The 16,307-nt window shown below is 47.8% G+C and overlaps 1 long non-coding RNA gene across 1 annotated transcript; it reads right to left on the reverse strand.

The window, feature by feature from the left end:
• Positions 1 to 479: 479 nt before the first annotated feature.
• Positions 480 to 1,098, reverse strand: LOC119306934. The gene is made up of 3 exons (XR_005149080.1): positions 996 to 1,098; positions 884 to 904; positions 480 to 550 (listed from the first exon to the last, which is right to left on the reverse strand). It is a non-coding gene; the product is annotated as an uncharacterized LOC119306934 (long non-coding RNA).
• Positions 1,099 to 16,307: the final 15,209 nt, after the last annotated feature.

The raw sequence follows: 16,307 nt of genomic DNA on the forward strand, positions 1-16,307 counted from the left end.
ATAACAAAGCAATAGGATGGAAAATTGACTAGTAGCACTAACCTCCAGTTTATCAAGCATCTTACTTTCATCTTCAGAGGATCTAATCAAGCTCGCAGAGGTTAGAATGCTCATGCTGGATGTTGTGTGCTGTATGATTGTGCCTGTGCATGTTAACTGTCTAGTTTTACCTACACAGGATCAAAGTTTTTGTTACTGATTAACCTAAAAAACTTGGAATCCCTATAACCAAACGATTGCATTGTTACCCTTAAAAGCAGCAAGTGAAACAATGGATTGACATAGGCTCAAAGCAAGCAACTTAGTACTGGTTTGCTCTTCACTGTAGCCATCTAAATTTCCAAAGCAGAGCTCAAATGTATTCACCAAGCGCATGCCCCCTAATCGAAGAAACATACCATACCATGAGGGCTAGAATAAATATCTTGAAACATATGAAAATAACGGGAGGGGAGAATCATAAAAATGGAAAATAATAACTTGCCAGCAATCTTAGATGGCATAGGATAACCACGGGGAAGTAGGCTCTTGCGTAATATGCGTGAAAGGTCTGGTGCAATAGGTGAAAATGTGTATCAATTAGCATTCGGAGCCAATATGCAAGATAAAACTGGCACATGCCAAAACAAAAGGAATAACTTTTGGTCGGACAAGTTTCAACCAAACAAAAAAAATAATCACATGAGTAACATGTTTCTGTCAAACAAGACTTTTAACATTGAACCAACCTAGGAAGCAATGTTTCATTTCATTAGTACGTTTTTATGTTGCATATATTTTAAAATGATGTTTTCGTTTATCGGAAGAAATAATTTCAGGGATGTCCGATCCAATACTAGGATCGAACGCTTCCAATCCCTAGGTGTCCTCAAAACAAACAAACCATCCCTCGGAGGCGGAGAATCTGCAGGTAATGAACAAGTAATAGCATTAATAATATATTTTAACTAGTTCCATTATAATTCATAATTCAACAGGGACCAGGAATGGCTCACCTTCTCGGTTGGAGTTGGACTGTAAAGAAGCCTTTCTCTTCTTACATGTGCTTGCTTCTCCTCCCGTGCGTGTACATTCTTGATTCTTTGTAGGCATGTCCTGGACCTATAATGAAAGAATGCCCTAATTATTGGCATAGCATAGTTATAACTAAAAGCTCAAGTGGAAGTTGACCTATATCTAATGAAGATCCTGACTGCACCGTATGCTTTTAGGACTTTTTTTTGACGAAAAGGCAGGATCACTGTTTTTCATCGCGCTTAGAAGGAATAAAGGTTTACAAATTGCACGAGAAGTACAAGGGAGGGAGTTTAGGTCATATAGTTACATCAATCTGGTTCTAAGGGTCTTCCGGACAATTTTTTTTATCAGGACAAAAATTGCATGTAAATATATGATGTATTATGGTGTGAATCAGTAGAATATCGACCTTTAAGTTTCTCGTCATGAAATCTCAAGTCATGCTAGGAGAAACTCAGTAAACTCAGGTCATGCAAGGTACTATCCACCGGAAGCGTGACCGGCCCGCATCGGGCAGTGCATGCAAGAAGACGAAGAGAGGATGAGGCAGTAAACCAGTTTCCGCAAGACTCGCTAGAGACGTGGAAGAGAAACCAGGATGGCTGTCGGCGCAGATCGACGAAGCTATTAGTTCTTGAGAGGAGGGCAGAGGCGCGGCGACAGGGTGGGACGGGAAGCTGCGCCCCTTCCCGGGTAGTGCTCTCCGCCGCCAATAGGAGGGGGGATTGGGGACGGGGGCGTGGCGCCGGGGAGTTGGCTATAGGGCTACGAAGAGGACGGCAATCCTTTTTCGGATGGCAAATTTTAGCAGATCCAGGGCCCGGCCCGGAAAATTCCAGCTGATAATGCGGGTTTTGCTTGTTTGACGGCCCGAACCACATATTGGGCTGGCCCGTAAAAAAATATGAGGCCGGCCTGATGAGCATGCCGGCTCGGCCCGTCATGGGCCAGCCATGGCATGGGCTAAACGGGTTGTGCCCAGCACGCGGCATGTCTAGGGCCGTACCTGTGCCTAGAGGCGGGGCACATGGGCCGGCACAAAATGGCCTATTATTTATATATACTAGATGATATCCCGTGCATTGCTGCGGAACTTTCTATCTTCTATGAGTGGATTTGGAGAAAAACTTGTGCCTAATGAATGAATAGGAAATATGGCATGAGCTTAAGATACAATGAGTTATTGATATTTACATTCGTATTGTTAAAGAATCTATATGTTTGTATGAACATAAAGAGATTTCACACTACAGTGTAGTTGTTTCAATCCTCATTTGTTCAAATTGGCAGGTAAGAGCACGGAAAGAATTTTAGTATAATGGATTGGATTATAATGACTTGGGAAAAAAAATGAAATATGGACATAACAATAAACTATGGCGCCCATATGATTGTAGCGATAAAGAGCACCTAAAATTTAGCATCAAGCAAGGCATGAGCTAAAGCTGAGATATATGCTCCAAACATCCAGAGGTATCAAGCAATATTGTAAGCAAATAGTTAGTATAGCCTGAGAATGAGAACAATTTATATAAGCCTGGTAGCTGTAGGTTGTATTTTCTACACAGAATTCCCGACTTCGGATATTTTTATCTTTTTTGTTCCAACCAAAGCAACAATTTCTAAAAGGCTTGTAGATGTAGTAAATACCCAGCAAGTGCATGTTGACTTTTAATTTCATAAGCAGGCAGCACTGTATACAGAGCAACCAGAGCGGCAAGGATTAAAAGAAGAGAACATCTAGAGAGAAAAGTAAAGGTCAGGGGAGAGACAGAAGTATACACCATGCATCTTGTTAATCGATGAGTTTCTTACAATATGCAGCCTGCACTTTCTACTTACAGAACTGAAGCACAACTACTACATTTTTTTAAAGGAACAGAAATACAATTATGTATTACTAACAGGCCTGGGTTGTCCTTGGCGGCCTTGATTCTTGAAAGAACCTGAAATAAAGAATAAGATGGGGCTTGTACATACCAAACCTGCCAATTAGTTATATATGAATTTGGGAAGTAGGATTAGGTTGCACATCAAGAAGCGCTAATTCGTTGTCAGGCCCTTATCTGAAAAACAACATCCTCTCAAGAAACAAGACAAAGAAACATGAGCATCTGAGACTGGGCAATGACGGTCGAGCAAAATTGAATATTGATATGTACTCCCTCCGTAAACTAATATAAAAGCATTTAGAATACTAAAACAGTGATCTAAACGCTCTTATATTAGTTTACAGAGGGAGTATTAATCAAGCAAACAAAAGATGGAGAAGTAGAACATTGTGTACCTATAGCATGTACGGTTGCACATGGATAAAACTACTGAAGGACAGGAGTACATCGCCTTCAACTGTAGAAGCGTTATAGTCGTAGTCTCCTCGCCCAGTTAAACGTAGCAAGCACCTCAGAGTTATAGCAAGCGCCAACAAACATGATAATACCAGATCTGCAGAAACACCAAATCAAGCAAATCATGAGACAAGCAAACCAGATCCAGAACAGATCGAAGGCTCGAGCTCACCATCGATACACATGAAACCCAAAACTACAACAGTAAATAGGTGCATGAAGTGACCGGCCAATCATCAGAAGATATGTTCACGCTCTTCTTCAGGTTGGGTTTGCGGACTTTGATAGCGACGGCGAGGACACAGGTTTGGATGGGATGATTCGGCTGCACGGAGACGGCCGCATCGATCAATCCTATTCCTTCCACGGAAACGGTGATGCATATCCAACGCGAGCGTAATAAAAAGAAAAGATTTGTTTTTGAGGTTTGTTTGATGCTGAGGTGGACTATTGATGACGTGGATAGCTTGCATGTTAAGATAAATACCATAGTGGGGATGGACTTCTTAAGTATACTAGACGACACCCCATGCGTTGCCGCGGGAGTTCTATCACTGCATAGGAGGACGATCATGGAGTGAAGAATAGTAAACCATGAAAAGAAATATAATATAGATTTGTTTGATTCATTTTAATGCAATTTTATGAAATCAGACATATATATTTGTCTGTTGTAGAGTGTCTCCAATGGGAATTGAATGTATCTTTTATTTCGGAATTTTTTTTTTCACTTACGTAAAAAGGAACATGTAGTCTGATAAGATTTGTCACATAATAATTGAAGATAATATAATTTGATTGGCTATTAGGGATGCATCTTGCCAGGAAACAAAGAGACTCCATGCCACTTAATTAATGGACGAGGCAAATCTTTTGCTTCATGTCAGATAATTTTGCGACCCTTACTATGTTAATGCGTCCAAATAGAAATTAGCTTCCACTGTTTACCTTGGTACATTTTTCAACAAAGAATAACATTGGTGTATAGAAAATGGCATAGTTCCTGAAAAATGTGGGCATGTGTTTTACTGAAATAAATGCCTGGAAACCTGAAGGTGTGACTCAGGCGGTCAGGCCTGCCAAAAAAATCTAACATGGATGCAGGTTTGGTTATCTGTAAAAGGAACGCACACCCTTCAAAGGAAACGCACAAAATATGCACACATCTAGCAGCAACTCATGCATACATTTTAGAATTTGTGCATTTGTACATAACCTTGCCACAAACCAATCGCCAGTGTCAGAAATTACTAAAAGGGTGAAAAAGGAACATGCATATGCAGTTATATATGCATGCATTAGGAACTGCAAAGCACATGCATCAGTTATTCAGTACAGTACCGAAAGTTTAGGCACAGACGCCGAGATCTGGAGAAAGATCGAAGGGAGCAAACTCATCTTCATGCTCCTACCTTGGACGACAGAGGTGCTACTTGATTGGGATCAAGTAGACTTGCCCATGCTCTGCGCGGCATCCATCAGCGCGCCGCCAAACTACACCCTGCGGCCGCCGCACTCGTTCCCAGAGATCCTGATTTGGAATTAGAACTTCCAATAAAGTTGACTCAAAAAAATCAGTTAGATATGAAGATACAAGGAGGAAGGAGAGCCCGCACCACTGGCGCAGATGATGCTGGAGGAGGACGTCGGGGATGTCACGTGTGGTTCACTAAGAGGTCAGATCAACGGCAAGGCGGGGGGGCTTGGGCCAACATAGTTCGCACCGACGGCCATGGCTCTAGGCTCTAGGTCGACAACAGCATAAAGTGGAGAGCTGCATAAATAGAGGGAAGAAGAGGAGAATCACAAGGATCGCGGTGGATATTTATTGATTTGGGGAGATAAAAGGAACCATGGGTGGAAGGTAGAGGAAGAGATGAAACACCAAGGGGTGGAAGAGACTAAAAACGCTTCGAGGCCGGCGGCCGTGCGGAAGAGTCGTCGATTGTTTTTTTTTTCTTTTTTGAGCAATAGTCGTCGATTGGTGGGGATGACTGTGAGGATGTGGAGGCCTAAATTACAGTCCAATAGACCTAAAAATAAAGCCAAATAGGCTAAAAACATGCAGCCCAACATGCTAAACGTGGCATGGGCCGGCTCATTTAATAACCACGGCGTGTCTGGGCTCGAGAAGCGACGCATGTGGGCCGGCACGGCATGGCCTGGCTATTAAACGTGCCACGGCGGGTCGTATCGTGCCAGGCATGATTAGCACGGGTCGTGCCATGCCGGGCTGGCGCGTTTGGCTAGCTCTGGAGCGGACTAGGGTTATGGAAAGGATGTCAATTCTTTTCGGCCGGCAAGGTCACACGTTAGTAATACACAAACGGGCTATGAGAAGGACATCAATCCATTTCGTGTAAATGCAAGTGCTGACAAGATCATATGGAAGTACGTCTTTTAACGTAGCATTACCTTCAACATGAAGAAAGTAAATACTAGATGATGCCACAAAGACTAATATTGCATATTAGATCATACCTCAACCTAGAACCGAATCAATCACTCAAACATAGATGAATATAGACACAAAGAGAAATGCTTCCTCATTGATGTCATCAACATATTCAGTTTTACAAATTACAAGTGCGAGGATGGAGATGGGTACCGGCGCGCACGGCGTACGGCCGACACCTGGTGGTGGTAGCGACACCTCTTTCTCCTCCTCTTGTGTGGCCTTAGTGGTGGTGGCGATGGAGGGAGAGGCCTCCCTCCAAATGATATATGAGATCCTCCCGGCAGCTTCGTGGAGCTACTGTGGAATGATGATGATTATTCCTGGCAGCTAGGGTTGGAAGTATTTACATAGGAGACCTCCTCGGGTCTCCTTCGTAGATATGACTCCTTTTGTTTCATCCAATGGCTCCGTGGGAGCCAAATTCTCTCCCCAAGCATCCCGTGTCGTCATGGATCGTGTAGGAATAATTTGAGACAAAATTGGCAGAGTTATGACATATTTACTGGGCGCTTGTACCAATGGTCATCGAACACTTTGGACTTCAGAAGTACTTTCATATTTTGGCCATCATTTCTTTGGATAAACTCCGATTTTTATGTTTTTGGTCTCGTTGGATTCCTCTCGAAAATCTCGCTCCACCTATGACATACGATTTTCAATTTGTGTACTTTGATAAATGTCAAAACATCAAACACTCCATAGGGTCTAAATTTGGTGCCTGGAACTTCTCTGGTTTGTCCCCCCAACTTGGTGCTTTTAATGTGTCAAGTCCATGAACATGCCAATACACCTACAAACACCACAAAACAAATGAAAACTAATAAAAACTAAATAAACTAAAGTTGTGTGACAAACTTGGTAAAATGAGTAAAGACCGGAAATTATGCATTGTGGACATGAATAAGTGCTAGATGGTTCTGATATGAAGGGTATTGGAACTAAAATATAATCCAAAAGGTATGCATAAAATCCATTTAATCATCAGCTCCTTCCTCGTGGAGCGGGCTATCACTTGTTGGGGTCCGGCAGTCCGCCTAATGGGATGTTTGAAACGCTTCTCGGTGTGCATCCAATATTTTGCGGCCGATTGATATTTATTGGCGAGATATCTCCCCATGCGAAGACAAGCCCAATATCCTCAGCAGGCTTAATGTCCGATCCCTAAACTGATTTCTTCTTCGACGAGCCGTAGGCCTCGAATTGATCAAATTTCACATCTTGGATGGACTCGTGATAAAAAAAAGTGACATTGATGTGCCCTCGAGATGGACATCGTTTCTCTCAGAATCACCAATCATACTATTGAGAAATGTGTCGCTGTTAAGGGCCGATCCCCTAAACTTCAGAAAATCATCGCCAAATCAGAAACATTGCAAAATTGCAAACAATTATCCACGATCATATCACGTTGAATTGACCAAAAGCCGAATACAAGGAATAGGATGGATATTTTTTTACCTCTTAGACATTGTTGATCCAGCGTATGACTGGGAAGCCGCCCTACTTTCGCCCGCCGTCGGGAGGAAACGGGGAGGGGCAAAGGCGCGGTGCTCCCTTCCCCATCTTCTTCTTCAGCCCCTTCACTAAGGACTGATGCGGCACTAGTGGGTGTGGGGGTGCACCTCTACGCAGCATATGCACCTATGCGTCGGACTTCTCACCGACAAGGTAGAGGTCGGTCGTCCAAGCCGTTGGAATCCGGATTTGACTCCAATTCGATGAATCCGTACGCGGGGTCAGGTGGTCACCCATGGCCTCGTTGGCCGGGACCGGGACAGCTGGAAGCGGTCAAAGACGGCGCTACGGCGCTGAGTGGAGGCGGCGACACGGGAGGGAAAATTTCGCTTGCGCCAAACCGTTTTCCAGATGCAGTGCGCTCGCTGGCTTGGTTTAGAGCATGCATGCTCGGTAAACTATGGCGATCGAGGGTGAGATGTCAATTCTACTAGAGTGACCTTTTCAGCCAAAATCGTCACAATAATGGTTATTTATACCGGCCGGGCCGATATGGCGACTTTGCTGGAGTTGCTTTTATAGATTGACTAGCTCAAGCCAATTGCTCACACATTCGTTCAACATTTACGGTGAAACACAATCAAGAAAAAAAGATGTATCGTTTGCCAATCGTTGAATGCAATTACATTTACATTGCCTGGCATGGGAGCATACTACGCAAAGAATAGTCTTCTAAGTGTAAAACAGCCATGTACATGAATCCGTTAAATTCTACTACTACGCAAACAAAAACAAAAGGTTAAATTCTACGAAATCAGCATTCCAAATCTGCAAGCCTTATCCTCTTGCCTCTCGACCTCGTGTCAAGCTTTATAGAGCATACCTGGATTGCCTGCAAGAAGATCACTGTTCTGAGTCCTGACTTCAGACACAAGCTTGCACATGTTAGTTGGAAACTACTCCCTCCGTTTCAAAATAGATGACTCAACTTTGTACTAACTTTATATCAGTCGACAAATACCTTGCATATAGTTGCAGACTCAATCCCTTCCCGGAGCACTATGTCGGTGTAGTTAGTTGCTATCCTGCAATCGAGCGTAAACTGCAGTAGAAAAATACCACTACATTTAGACAAACTGAAGTTCAGAAGAGCATATACTACAATAAAACAACAAAAGAACTTCTGAACATACCTGAATAGCTTTGTCAGAGGGAAATTCATGATGTGCGTGGTGGCGTCGATGCTCCCGGCGATCCTGATCTCGACGAGCTTCCTCTGCGCCGACAGCTCGCTGACGACGAGCCGGCTGACGTTGGACTCCTCGAACACGGCGTGCATGAGCACCATCACGATGCTGCTCCGCGGCGGCTGGTAGAACACCGGCACGTCCATGGCGCCGACCGACTCGGTCGCGTAGGGGCAGGGCCACGCCGAGGTCCGCCCCGCTGTACCTTATCCCGATCCCGTTCAGGTTCTGCGCCGCGAACAGCAGCGACGCCACCAAGCACGAGGACGACGACGTCGCGTTGTCGCCGCTGCGGTTCGAAGACGCCGGTCTGAGGCTGAACGACCTGTCCATCTGCACGGACTGCAGGTAGAAGGTCGGCTTCTTGAGCCTCGTGACGAAGACGACGAGCAGCACGGCCGCGACGAGGACGAGGACGATCAGCGAGAGCAGCAGGTAGAGGCAGAGGCATTTGGCAGAGTGAGGAGGTAGGCAGTGGCCATGGCAGCTCTCCTTGCAGCCGTAGCCTCCTCTCCTCCTGCTGCTGCTACTGCTGGTCACGACAGGATCCATGGAAATATTGTGTGCGTTGATCGAAACAGTTGGCCAGCGTGATCAGGAGGCATGGATGAGACGAGTGAGATGAATATGAGGGTGTTTGTTTCCAGGACTTATTGGTTTAGGGACTTAAAAAAGTCTCTATAAGTTCCATCTAAATCAAACAGGAGGGACTTATAGAGACTTAAAGTGGGCATTTGGGACTTATAAAATAAGACTCTCAAGGAGAGTTTTATAGGGACTTATAGTTGTAATATGGTTTTATAGGGACTTATAAGTCCCAGGAACCAAACAGGTAGAAACTTTTTAGGGACTTGAGACTTATAAGTTGGGACTAAAAAAAGTCCTAGGACTTATAAACCAAACAGGGCCTATATATGTTATTGTTTTGCACGAAGCGAGAGGGAAAGCCTGTCGACTTCTCCTTGGTCGCAAGCCTCGTGCAATACTTGGGCTTGCCTTTATTCCTTTTTTGAAAAGTTTGTTGGCGCAGCCCTAGCCTACCTCGCTCTCTCGCTCTTTGGACGAAGGTAGAAGAAGCACAACAGTTTTTCGGCGATGAACCCCGCGGCGACGAAGGCCTGTATCTTGGCCTTTTATTCACTGGACTCGGCTTGAACACATACATGGAGACTCTCGAGCGCCCATACGCTCCGGGCTACATCTCTCTCAAGCCACACTCCATGGCACTGCATTCTGGCCCCTTATATAGGCAAGACCTGTGCGTAAGCCACTAACACCACCTAGCACTCACGCACGCTCACAGGCAACTACCTGATCCTATTTCTACTACCACTAACTCACGCCCTACATGCACGCACTAACAGCAAGAACCGCACGACCACCACGCACGGCCACCATGCAAGTCCACTTCCAACGCATCCGTAGCATGCTCTCAACGGCCGTACGACCCCCGGCCGTTCAGCTAACTACATGCAGCTCCGGCCCACGCGCTGCCTCCAACAGACCGCAACAACCCCTGTGCATGCAGCTCCTTCATGACACAGACGCGAGAACGAACTCCGGCCGGCACACACCCCCGTGTCCAGCACGAACCAGACCTGGCGCGCCGACGCCGGTCACCACCACACGGGCATGGACATGGCTTATTGCCAACAAAGTTTGCGTGAATTTGAGCTTCTTCATGGAGAAGATGGAGATCACTTGGAGAGGTGACTCGCGGCCGGATACTACTCTTGATCGTTAAGTGTAACTTGGCAGAGAGTATATAATCTACAACTAGGCCTCCTAGACATTCTATTTGACCGAACCGATCACGTTCGGTTTCTCCGTATGCAAAGAAATTTGATCTTTGAAAATTGTTGTGCTGTCGGTTTTTTGATAAATCAAGATCCGATTTTTAACCAGATCTTTTTGTCCGGTTATTGGTTTTAACCGAACAGAACCGAAGTAGACTAACAGCACAACAACTAACAAAGTTTTGAAAAACAATTGCCAGCACTTCCATGTTTTTCATCACTTTTCACAAGTAATAGTAGCAACATAGTGATAGTATCACTGCATCAATTTATCTTTTTACAAACAATAACAACAAAATAATACTAGAATCATCATATCATCATGGGGTTAGGTCCTTTTTAGTTTCTCCAGGTTTCACATTAATTCGGGTACCGGAGGGTGTGAGCCGAATTTCCCGAACTAAATTTGCTTCTCCAAAAATGATGAGTTTGAAAGCAATTTTTATTTTTGTTTCAATCTTTCGGTCTGGAACTTTGGTTCTTCGTAAATATACCTGCACCCCATGTACTCCCTCTCTTTCTAAATATAAGCCTTTTTAGAGATTTCAACGCACACTACATATTGCTCGGTATGTAGTCTGTACTTCTCTAAAAGGGCTTATATTTAGAAACGAAGGGAGTACAACACATGTGGATTACTAAGGCTTGAAACAGTAAAGGTAGAGGAAATAAAGAAAGATCTATTTGTAAGATCATGGCGTCGTAAAAATATGAAAGAAAAGGGTCGCAAATGAAAGGAATGCTTTTAAACCTATACTAGTACAAATGCCCGTGCGTTGCACCGGACGAAATATTAAATATAACTTGCTCAATGTGCCATTATGAAACACATTGTTTTTGGGCTTGGCCCAAACAGAAGGAAAGATCTCCTCTCCCACTCACTCCCCTGATTTTCATATCCCCATTGTTGCTGATGTCGGCGGTGGAGGCGACAACTGATTTCAGATCCGACCAACTTGTTCCGGTGGGCGTCGTTCGACAGCCGGTCCTCTCCATCCCCTCCCCTCCGGCTATCCCCTTCGTGTACATCCCTCTAGGCCTAAGCTTGCCCGCGCCCCACGGCTCGTCCGCAGCGCCGCCCCTGCTCGGATTCGTTCCTCCCCAAGCGTCGCCGAAGCCCGGCACTGCCCCGCCGTTGACCTTCAGCTCCGCTGCGCTCTGCCGAATCAGGTGTGTTGATTTTCTATCTGTTGGGGTTGCTAATTCTTACATGGCATTTGGTTTGCTTTCATGAGCATATATGTTCAGAGTTTGGCGCAAGTATCTGTGTCGGCCGGTTTAGTTTCGGTGGCCCGCGCGAGGTTTAGGGAGTGATTTGCTAGTCATCATCACGTGTGGATACGTTTCCGGCCAGTTATGCAAAATAATGTGCGCAAGCCGTGATCTGAGCGTGCCGTGCGCGTCTAGTCCAACCCGAGGTCGAGCTCGGCGCCGGGCTTCGTGGTCATGGATGACACAATCGAGCATGCGAGGACGAGGCATGGTGCAAAGACCGGATCCTCCAGTTTATTTCGAAAAGAATAAATAATAGCAAAGAAGAAACAGAAAAGCTGTAACAGTTACACGGAGCAAAATCCCGTGTTCTTGAGTATATTCTTCCTCCACGGTGCAGAAAAGCTAGCCATGATGGGTCACACAGGAAGAGAGAGAGAAAAGCCCATGCACATGCAATGGCTCGCATCCCCATGGACCAGCGAGGATACTGATTTGCGTTACGCGCTCAACTGGTTAGAATTCGCCTTATTCGGCCATGGTGGTATTTCCTAAGTAGAAATTTGTTGCTGTTTTGAATCATGAGTTGGGACAGTTCAATTATAATAGTAACATAAACAAGATTATATTTAATATACTCTGTCTAAATTGATCCAGTTTAGCAAACTGGTTGGGAAATATTATAGTGGGCAAACATGTGGCAAGAAAAGACAGAAAAGAGATATGAAAATAGCGGCAGTTCACTTCTTGAGGTAGTATCTCGTGAACTGAAGGATTAGAAGGCGGCGTGCTGTCCACGCTGGATTCCGTCCTGACGTATCTCGTGCAGAATCACGGCGAGCGCCAGGATGAAAGCATGGTCCACGCCCGGGCTGACACTCACGGAGAAAGCCAGCCCCTCGAACAGGAACAGCCCCGTCGTGCGCTTGATCGTGGCAACGGCGGCGCCGCCGTCGGAGCGGCCGCGGGAGACTGTCCACTCGCGCCCGCATGAACTGAGTCGGATCACGAAGTCCGGGTTCTTCTCGCTGCGGTCGCCGCCGGCGAGGTGGACGTGGACCTCTCTGATGACGAACAGCCAGGGCTGCACCACGGCGGAGAAGAGCAGATCCCTCGGCCTGCTGCCGTCCCCCTTGAACGCCTCCCACCTCCGGCCGAGCGTGAACAGGGTCGGCGAGCGCTCCGTGGTGACCAAAGGCCGGCGCGATGCGGCGTCGACGAGGATGGAGCGACGGACAAAGGTGAACGGGGGGGCGTCCACCTTCATCACCGCCGCGCCGCTGGCGTCCGTGATGGTGAAGTCGCGGAACCAGCTCTTCGTCTTGGTCAAGGTGAACTCCGTCGCGTGCGGCGCGCAGAACCGCGCGTCCACCACAGCTCCCGTCCTCGCTGCCATTGCCTGCCGCAACAGATCGGTGGGTGCTCGATCGACTGCCCTCTGCTCCTGACCGGATCCACGTACACGTATCGTGAGGCGAGACAGCCCGCAACATATTGCCGAGGCCAACGTACACGTGTCGTACGTGCATCTCAAGGACTAGTATTTATTTAATTTCCTTGTTGTACAAGATACTAGTATTTCCCCTGGCTGGCATATTGCAGTACGCGCTTGCCAAATTAATTCTAACACCAACTTACACAAATTAATTCTAACATTTAGTGATGGAGGAATTCATGATCATTCTTGCATCGGCATACAAAGAGTCCAGATTTATGGTCAACATCTTGGCGTCCTCCGCATCGATAGCGATCTTCAACTTTTTTTTTCTTGAGCGCGACCTTTCTCTTTTCGATCATGGTTCTCCTCTCTTCGAGCTTGACCTTCTTTTCCGTCGCCTCCATCAACAATGCGAAACTCTCCGCCTTTCTCTCCTCCTTGAGGTCCGAGCGCTTCACGCATGCCTTCTCCTTCTTCGACAAGATGTCCTCGAACCTCTCCGTCAGCTTGGCCGCCACACCTTCCACTTCGCCCTCTCCTCCTCCCACTTCTTTCCCCATAAAAAATTTCTAAAATTTCAACCAACAATGCATGATGGTGAAGTTTTCTCTCTTCGGCTTTTTGTACACAAAACAAGCACCAAAAGGCTACAAAATAATGCATGTTCGGCTAGTGAGTAACAAAACAAATGCATGTCCGGCAAGTGGGCCACAAAAGAATGCATGTTCGGCTAGTGATCACTTTACTTACTCGATGACTTATGCACCCCTAGGCCACCATGCAATGAGACGCTTCAAGTGCCTGCAATACTTGGACACGGCTTTTTGGATGGTGTACCATTGATGGTTGAGGGATTCTCATTCACGGATGTGGATGACCGCGTCGGTGTAGGGCGCGAAATGCTTATATTCAGGAAACCATATATGAATGTTGTTCCAAAAGGTTGTGCCCTTTTGCTCCATGCCATGGATAGGATCAAGGCTAGTGGACAACCATGCATCATACAACAGCTCGTCCTCCTGCATGTTGAAGCTTTCTCATCTACCCTTCTTCTTCGGATCTCCAGTTGTATTAGCCGGATCATCGTCTCGCCATCCTCCCTCTCCTCCTCGTCCCTCTCCTTGTTGTTGTTGCGTCTGGGTGTAGGGCTGCTGCACGCCCGTTTGGCTGTAGATCTGTTGCGCGCCCGTCTAGGTGTAGGATCTGGGTGTAGGACTACTGCACCCTGTCTGGGTGGGATCCAAGTTATCCACCTGCCCGTCCTCACAGCCCGTGCCGAGGCCAACGTACACGTATCATACATGTATCTCAAGGATTAGTATTTACTGTAATTTGTGCTTCAAAATATCCATGGTTTTTAATCTGATCTATGTTTATTCTGCTCAGATAGTTTTCCACAATAGAACCTTGCATCGAAATATTGATTCTTAAGCATCCAATGTTTCTGTATATGTACTTAGAAGTAGTGGAGAAGCTTCTTTATAATGCTAGTTGTTCCTTCCTACTCCCTCCGTTCGAAAATACTTGTCATCAAAATGAATAAAAAGGAATGTATCTAGAACTAAAATACGTCTAGATACATCTTTTTTTTGTTTATATTGATGACAAGTATTTCCGGACGGAGCGAGTACCTTATATTCTTATGCATCATGCCTAAACCTTTAATGCTTCAAAGGTATTCAAATGATTCCGACGCCGGCCCGGTGACATGTTCGCCAGGGGGACCAAGGAGCTCAAGGGTAGGGGACAGTGGCATGCAGAAGGGTCATGACAGCAAGCAGCCGAATCAGCAATTATAACTGGTGGCATTGGTGATGGAGATCTAGGGTGCCATGAGAGCCCAGCTGAAGATGATGGGCCTGCTTGTTTCCTATCGCTTGGAAATAACAAGCGCCGCGGCTGCATGTTCACCCTCTCCTTCATTGCATTGCTCCCACTCTTATCAATCTGGGCGATGGGCGGGGCGACTAGGGACGGGTCTCGCGACCACGGCGCCGGCGGCGACCGGTGAGTCGGAGGACGGTTCTGGGCGCTAGTGGAGAGTGACGAGGAGGAGGACGAAGACGACGGCCGGCATCTTGACGCCGGTTCGCCGGAGACGGCGTCACCTACGCCTTCAGATCACATTTGCGAGGCTTTCAACATTGGATATTCTGAGGATGAGGTTGCGCTGTTGGTAGATGTTGCGATCCCGCAGGACGATCCGGCGAGGACTGGACTGGAGAAGACGGATAGGATCGAGATCGTTCGGCGAGTCGTGCACCGGAGGACGGCGGCAACGGCGATCCGGCCATGGCGTGGCCCTCTTCCAAAGGTACGTCTTCCGGCCCTTATGTTTGGTGATTTTCTCGGTTCGGAATGGAAAGTTGTGCCCAGTCGCCGGAAGAAGGGCCGGCGGCCGGAGCCGACGGTGGTGCAGCAGTCCGGTGAGATCCCGATCGGGGTAGCCAGGCGGCTGCGTTTGAATTCGTTGATGGGCTTGGCTGGGCCGGGAGATCAGGACGATGGGTGTGAGGCCCATCGGGTGGCATCTCCGTGTGGGCCAGAGTTAGCCGGGTATGAGGCCCAGGCTAACGCGGTCTCCACAGGCTCTGCGGGCGACGAGGCAAATGGCCTTTGCATGCGTACGTGCCATCGTGTTTCGTCGTGCGTCCTGTCTCCGCCGACGCTGTGCCCTAGGTTTAGGCGTCGCGAGGGTTCAGCAGGTTTCCGTCGCTGTGGTCCAGGCCGGGCGACTCGGATCCCTCCCCTGATGGCGGGACGGGGGGATGCTGCAGCCTCCGGCCCCAACATGCAGGCGCTCGCCGGAGTGACACCAGCGGCCCTTGGAGGCGGTGTTCCACAAGGCCAGCGGCCGGTGCTGCCGGCTGGCCGTGGTGCGCCAAAGGGGCCGTGACCTACGGCTGCGGCCGGCCGAGGCACCCCGCCAGGGCCGAGACCTGCGCAGGCTGTGGGGGCCGTGCCAGCCGCCGAGCGCGGTGCTCAAGGTCTCCGGCCGCCGGCGCCGGCTACTTCTCTGCCGATGGCTGTGGGGCGTGGTGCTCAAGGACTCCGGCCGCCGGCGCCGGCTGCTACTCTGCCGATGGCTGTGGGGCGCGGTGCTGCTCCGCCGAGGCCGCCGCCGACTGCGCTTGTGGCTGCGCCCCGAGGTCAATGGGGGGATGACGGCTACGATGCTTATGGGACTGGGCAGCACCATGGCTCTTCGTCCACGGGTGGCGGTCGTGGTTATACTTGGCAAAGTGATGGGTCAGTTAAGAGGCCATTCTTGGGTCCTTCAGGCGGCTTCGTTGAGGGGCCTTCTGATCCGGGTCATCGGCAGCGAGGAGGTTTCCG

Source organism: Triticum dicoccoides, chromosome 5B, assembly GCF_002162155.2.
Source record: "Triticum dicoccoides isolate Atlit2015 ecotype Zavitan chromosome 5B, WEW_v2.0, whole genome shotgun sequence".
NCBI lineage: Eukaryota > Viridiplantae > Streptophyta > Magnoliopsida > Poales > Poaceae > Triticum > Triticum dicoccoides.